A 7,869-nucleotide genomic window follows, 5' to 3' on the forward strand; every position below is an offset into this window, starting at 1 on the left:
ACTGTATAAATAAATTTCTCACAACCCATAATCTCACCAAACTGTTTCCCAGAGGGAACTGAGAAAGCAGCTGTGAGCACTGATCCTTTATTGAGATCGGGTCACCTGATCTTTAACCACCCTAATAAAGTGCCACTCAATCTCACCTCGGTTTCACTGCCAAGTTTCCCGACCCCCTAGAAACCCGTGTAGCAGCTGTTAATTCCAAATTGGGCTAAAAATCGCATGATCGGGGTCTGATTTAATATGTTAATGATGGACCCGCCTCTCCATGGGGGAATACTCGGACACTCCGTTGCTGTTAGAACGGAAACGGGCGCGTGCGCGGTGGGTTGCGATCGCATTTCACACATTTGACAATTAAACCCCCCCCTCGACCCTCTCCCACCCACCTTGGGGGATTAATCTCGAGCCCTACGTGTCTGAAATATTAAACTGTGTCATATTAAGTTGAACCAAACTAATGCTGTGCTATTATAATTATGAAATGTTGTTCTTGTATCATTTGTGGTAATTACTCTGAGAACCATGTCATCTTTGTATGCAAACAATTAAGAAAATAAAGCAGTGTTTAGAGCTAGCATTTTTTCAATATTTTCTGCTTTTATTTCAGATTTCCAGCATCCGAAGTATTTTGCTTTTGATTGAGTGTTTCGAGCTATATGCCTGTCTTGTTGATCATTTCTTGATCTCCTGTAAGACAAGAGTTTATTTACAAGGTTTTAAACTAATGCTGCAACTTATTGCAACTTGAGTACATAATCCAGACTGACCCTCCAGTGCAGTACTGAGGGGATGCTGTACTGTCAGAGGTGGCATCTTTTGGATGAGATATTAAACCAAGTTCCTGTCTGTCCTCTCAGGTGGAGTGAAAGATGCCACAGCATCATTCAAGAAAGAGCAAAGGAATTCTCCTAGTGTATTGGCCAATGTTTATCACTCAACCAACATCACTAAAACAGTATAGTTGGTCATTTATCTCATTGCTGTTTGTGGGATTTTGCTGTGTGAAAATTGGCTCCCATGTTTCCCTACATTACAACAGTGCTAACACTTCAAAAGTACTTCATTGGCTGTAAAGTGCTTTGGGATATCCTGAGGTTGTGAAAGATGCTATATAAATGCAGGTTCTTTCTCTTTCTCTTTAACTGTTAGAATATCTTTTTGATTCATGTAATATGGATTAGTATACTGTAAGAGAACTGGGAGTGATACAAATACAATATCACATACTAAACCTTAAGACATACAATAGTAAATTCTGATGGATATATTTGCTACATCTGTTCTGGGCAATGTAAAGTTGGGAATTTCTAGTTAATCATCCTTACATTAATGGATTCTCTTGTCCAAAATTCCGATTTCCAATCTTAATGGGGATTTCATTCTGAGTCACACATTAATCATTCCTATAGTGTAGGCACAGTCATGCACCAAAGAAGAGGAACTGCTTTCCCCCAGGGAGGGAGGAAAGCATTGACCGCCAAGTTAACAAACCCTCCACTCCCTATACCATTCGGCAATGACCTCAAGGGAAGAATTGGCAGGGGTCTACGAGCACATTGCTGGCTTAAATCTCCATGAGAAGGGAAGATCTAAAGAGGAGATGAACACAAAGAAAAGGGGAATTAAAATAAACTGACACTTATCTGTGACTGTAAAACATTATCATCTCTGCAGCATTAATTATAGCAAAGCCTTTTCACAAGTGGTTTATACAATATAGCTGTCAGATGACAAATAGAAAAGAAAGACTTGCATTATATAGAGCCTTTCATGACCTCAGGACAACCCAAAGTTCTTTAAATTCTAACAGGCAGAAAGAATCTCTAATTTCTTCAGCCTATTTGACCAATGTTAAGATCGATGTGTGCTTTATTTCAATAAAGAATTACAAAGAAATGAAATACTAATGAGGTAGGTGGGTGCCCAATTTTGTCACATTGGTTTTTCTATTTGAATTATGCTCTCATTTCTACATGACATTCTCCTTAATTATTATTTATTTATTTCATTATGTATTTATCAAGTTTGCCTGCTAATATCAATGGATGGTATTAATTTACTCATGTTGTCAAACCAATCACCGTTTTAATTAGAAAAGAGAATGGATTTAATCTGAGACGGTATTATTGTTGAGAGTATGGGATGGGTATAACTTTCAGTGTGTAACAGCTGCACCTTCCATATTAATGGAAATTTGCAAATATATGTTAAACTGCAGTTAATCAAAATTGGTTCCATATAGGAACTATAGCCTTGTCCAATACGTTAGCCATTAGCAAAGTATAGCTAATTGGGATTCCAGATGTGGCTAATTGCATTTTTGATTAGTAAATATAAAAGGTGAGTAATAGGCCCCATCATTGGGCATGCGATCTCAATACTCATGTTCACATGGCATATACATGTGTACTTTAACCTTTCTGTGTTGGTAAAATGGTAAGATGAAATGTAGAGTTTGCAAATGTTTTTTGCTCGTTGTGTTTGCTTTACTTCCTTGGTTACTGTTTATTGGCTAACTGCTAGAATGGTGCGTAACAGGTGAAAACCCGTGGAAGCACCAGCAACATTGTATGGAGAGGGGAGCAGTCATCATGGTCAGCTCGACCAATTGGAATAACAGCTTCAGGCCAACCAATAACAAGCAGCTCCAACAGAGCACGTCGTGGCAAAGGGCAAGCAGCATCTAACCACATTCTCGCTGGAGGGCAGGGATGGGTCTGGTGCATCTCATTGTGCAAGTCAACGTTCTCAGCAATCATTCTAATGATGTCAAAGTACCCCTGGACAAAAACCTAGAAACTGCACTACGACAATGTTGTCCAATAGAAATTGGTGACTAGCCACAGGTTTGGCTATGCGCCAACCTTTTAGCCACATGTAGTAAACTTAGTGTAAAACACCTTATATACACTCACACAATACAAGTAAATGTACTTCGCTAGTACCGGATGAACACAAATTTCCTCTAACTAAATATTGGGAAGACCAAAACAATTGTCTTCGGTCCCCTCCACAAACTCCATTTCCTATGCATCAACTCCATCCCTCTCCCTGGCCACTGTCTGAGGCTCAACAAAATTGTTCACAATCTTGGCATCCTATTTGACCCTGAGATGAGCTTCCAACCACATATCCACTCCACCACCAAGGCCACCAACGTCCGTAACAACGCTCGTCTCCGTCCCTGCCTCAGCTCATCTGCTGCTGAAACCTTCATCCATGCCTGTGTTACCTCTAGACTTGACTATTCCATTGCTCTCCTGGCCGACTTCCCATCTTGCACCCTCCATAAATTTGAGCTCATTCAAAATTCAGCTGCCCGTAACCTAACTCGCACCAAGTCCCGTTTACCCATTACTCTTGTGCTCGCTGACCTGCATTGGCTCCTGGTCCAGCAACTCATTGATTTTAAAAATTGCACCCTCGTTTTCAAATCCCTCCATGGCCTCACCCCTTGCGATCTTTGTAACCTCCTCCAGCCCAACAATTCTCCAAGATCTCTGCACTCACCCAATTCTGGTCTCTTGCACATCTCCGATTTTAATCACTCGAACATTGGCTGCCATGCCTTCAGTTGCCTAGGCTCTAAACTCTGGAATTCCCTCTCTAAATCTCTCTATTTCTCTACCTCTCTCTCCTCCTTTAAGACGCTCCTTAAAACCTATGTTTTTGACCGTGCTTTTGGTTTCCTGTCCTAATATCTCCTTATGCGGCTCAGTGTTAAATTTTGTTTGTAACGCTCCTGTGAAGAGCCTTTGGACGTTTTACTATGTTAAGTGCGCTATATAAATGCAAGTTGTTGCTGTTGTTGTTCATATTTGCTTGACAAGCATCTACCCCCATTGAGTTGCTTTCATCGGAGCGATGGCTGAGAATCTTCACTCGCAGAACCAAGTGGAACCGAACATGGTGTCAATTCTCAAAACCAGACATTCGCACTCAGTGTGGTGTCCAGGCATGATTGAAGAGGGAATTACCCAATCATCTCCATTCTGGCCGGGAATAGTGGTGTTACTATATAACGGAGCAAATCCACTAGTTTCTGTCAGTTCCCGATGTCAAATCAGGATGGATCATTCGTGAACTGAGAGGTCAGACTAAAACTGTCAAAATCATTTCCATCGTGCTGAAGTCCAGCATTTCCACCTCCATGGTGTTACACTCAATTTTAGCAGATAGCTAATAAGCAGCAACCAAAGAAGTAAAGCACTCTCAACAATCAGAAAACCCTCACACCCTCTGCCTTTTGTTTTATCATTTTACCAACAAATGCACAAAAAAGTTGAAGTATGTATGAGTATTGAGATCACATGCCCAACAACGGTGCCTTACTAGCTTTTTATTTACTAATCAGAAATGTGTTTTGGCACATCTGGATTCCCAATTCACCACATTTGGCTAGCAGCTAACTTATTGGACAACACGGCACGAAGATGTGCTGTGCCTGATAAATTCGTGCCAGAATTCCAAACTTTGGTAAAAGAGAAAGACTGCAAAGTTTCACACTGAATGGTGATAGATGCTTGTTAAGTAAATATATGTGAAGTACATTTACCAGTATTGTACATAAGGCATTTTCGACTAAAATTAGTGCATGTGGCTAAAACGGTGTCGCCGTAGTCAAACCTGTGGATATTTATTGGATGACATTGGCCAGAAATACTGTTGGCGATAATAATGGATAAACACTAAACATATTCATATGACAATCCTCTGTCTGGTGTTTTAACATAGATGTTAACCTCTTTATTTTATCTCCACTAAAATAGCAGGTATAAGAATGCCAATTGAACGCATTAAGCTTTTGTTCATTAATATCGGCAACAGCAGTTTCTAGGCTCAGAACTCAGATAGAGTCATTCAACATATCCTGTAATTGAGTTTTAAATCAAAAACTTGCAAGTTGTCAGAAAATGTATCAATTGTTTATTGTGGGATTCTTACACCCATCAATATGCTTACAATATTTATGACCTCTTGTTCCTGCAATAGTTAACATACCATTAAATAATGGAAATGCATATTTGCAGCAGATTGAATTGATAGACTTTCCCTCCGGAATCTTTAATTTAAATGTCTATTATTCCTTTGCTTCTCTCTTTGTGCATAATATATACTGCTGTGGCAATCCTTTTTTAACGGGAATCCTACACCCACCAATATGCTTATACAGCCTCTTTGGATGGTATTATAGGATATTAATATTACAGAACGCCCAACGCAGTTAGACAGCAAAGAAAGTTTGGTTCACAAAGAGGACCATCTTCAAACTACTGGAGTTGTCAGCTAAAAATCATGGAGAAAATTACTAAATAAACAGGGCCAGCACCTGTCCACAGTGAAGCTTATTGACCATCTCATGCTTTGTATCTAATAGCAAATAAATTGTCTTCAATGTAATGTTTTTTCCGCTGTTTTCTTCATCTAGTTTCTGTCTTCCTTTCACTGTTTTGGTAAATGAAGAAAATAAATAAAAATAAATGAACCATCTACCCTGCTTCGATATTTATCTTATTTTCTTTTTCTCTTTGTTTTTGTTTTAATGTTTCATATTTTCCTTCTATTCCCATTTCTGTTTCTTAGCCTGTTGCATTATTTCTTTGTCTTATCTTTCATTTTATTCTTCTCTTTGTTTATTTCTCCAGACACCACGAGAAAATCAATAATGGTTGAAGTATACTGAATTAATATAATTTCAATGATTCTGATTTGAAATGGTTTTAATCCAAAACATTAAAATGTAGGCATTGGGGCAAATGCATGTAATGTCACTATGTCTCAAAAAGCATTACTTAATTCCTTTATGTGAGGGACAAAATGAAAATCACTACATGTTTTACTGTTCAGGGAAAATTGCAGTTCACTACTCATTTTAACAGGTGATAACAAAGAGCTCTTTTTTGAGTCAAGTGTCCTTAAACCTATAATAAAAATTATGAACCACTGTGGCTAATTGACTGAAGGCATTGTTCGGAAAATGTTTAAAGACTCTTTGTGACTTTAGTATTAGTATGGCATTCTATCTTACATCAGACAGTTACAGTTTTTTAAAGACATGTCTGTGTGCTTGAGCAACACCTTAGAAAGTGTTTTTTTATAACACAATTGTCCTTTGATTGCTTAAGTGACCTGATGTGGTCAACATGACCACATCAGGTCACTTATGACAACGTGAGGCACTTGAAGTATGATTCCATTTGGGCTCCAGTTCAGTAATCTGTCTGCTCAATTGCACCAGCTCAACAACTAAATAACTGAATTTCACCATTAGCATATGTGCTTCATTAATGTAAGCTTCTGTTAGCCTAAGGTGGTGCTAGACAACAGAACTTAAATGCTGGTGCCTTTAAGGTACTGATTTGCCTGTTCTGTACGTTCTAAGCAGTCCTGCCGGTCTGTTCTGTCCTCCTTGCCTGTCTGCCTGAACACAAAGAACTTAGAATGCAAAGTATTAATAGCGTACAATTTAAGCACTAAGAAAAGTACCACAGAACAGTTTATTAAAACTTACCGTACATCAGTTTAACTAAGTTAAGAAGAATGAAGACTGAAGAAAGAAGGCAAAGACAATGGTTCACATCTCCGTGTCCAATTTGGTCTTTGATTTCTCTGGCAAGACTAAAGTTGCACTTTGCTCAGCATTGGACTCGAGTCCAGCTGTTGGACTGATCTAGTTCAATCAATAACTAATATATTCTGGCTGGGTTGTATATAAGTTGGAAGAGAGACAATTTAGAGGTTTATAGCTAACTCTCTCATTCCATACTTTAGCCTCCAACTAACTCTCGTTACTTTCCAGACCCTGAACATAAGAGACATGATGTAACTGTTTTCCGTAGATCAGGTCTCAGTGTGGCTACAATTGGTCAGTCTCACAGAATGGTTTCTGTAACTAGGAAGGTTACCTTGAAACGATGATAGAATTAGGACACGTCAGTTTAAAATCCTACTACTTCAACTGGTTAAGGCAGTGAGCGGTGAGCCACACATATTCTTTAGCTCTATATGTTACTTATACATTAATAATCTATTAGTATCCACGCTCAAGATGGAGGGTTGATTGGATCCATGCTCTTTGAAAGGTTTGCTTTTTGATGTCTTCTTTCTTCTTAGGCAGGAGTTTCTCACCATCGACTGCAGCCCTGAGGAGGGTCAAACAGCCTCCTTATATTCACCTTTTACTGCACGCTCGAAGCATGAACACTGGTAAGGTCTCCTTCTCCTTCAATCTTAAATCCTTGTTCATATGCACAGTTTTTGGCGATTCGCTAAGCTTGTTTGGGGTCATAATCCATGAAGTGTCTTACTCCTAGCCCAAACTGTTTTCCACGTTCCGTTTCTCCTATGTTTCAGAGAATCCTAGGTTCCACCATTTCCTTATCTGGTAGTGACCTCATGATGCTGTTAGCTTCTTACTGACAAACTAGTTCAGAATGCAAAGGTCCATGCTGTTGGTGACTTTATATGTTAAGGTTCTTTCTTTTTATGTCAAGCAAACATTTTCCAATAATCCTTCAGTCCCTCCTCAATTGGGCGTGAAAAATTGTTGCAAATGTCCACTTCTAGAAGTTATTTTCTCTTGCCCTCTTGAACTTCTCTCACACTTTCAATTTACAGATTTCACAGCCAAATATAACGTCATAGTAATCTGCATTAACACAAAATAAAGCACGAAACAATTAATGTCCAAACTCACATAACAGTTTCTCACAACCCAAAGCATTAAAATCCTTAACATAACGTCTCATAGTTCGTTTCACAACACAAATTAAAACTATCAAAATAACAATCATTATAAATTGAATTACTGCAAACAACATTAACATAGTCCTAACCAATGGGTGCTGTCTGAATTGTGTGCAA

At 38.8% G+C, this 7,869-nt stretch overlaps 1 long non-coding RNA gene across 1 annotated transcript; it reads right to left on the reverse strand.

Moving 5' to 3' along the window:
* Positions 1-583: 583 nt before the first annotated feature.
* LOC137307027 (uncharacterized) lies at positions 584-6,611 on the reverse strand. Its single transcript, XR_010958996.1, has 2 exons — positions 6,518-6,611; positions 584-693 (listed from the first exon to the last, which is right to left on the reverse strand). It is a non-coding gene; the product is annotated as an uncharacterized lncRNA (long non-coding RNA).
* Positions 6,612-7,869: the final 1,258 nt, after the last annotated feature.

This window comes from Heptranchias perlo, chromosome 3 (genome assembly GCF_035084215.1).
Source record: "Heptranchias perlo isolate sHepPer1 chromosome 3, sHepPer1.hap1, whole genome shotgun sequence".
Taxonomy (NCBI): domain Eukaryota; kingdom Metazoa; phylum Chordata; class Chondrichthyes; order Hexanchiformes; family Hexanchidae; genus Heptranchias; species Heptranchias perlo.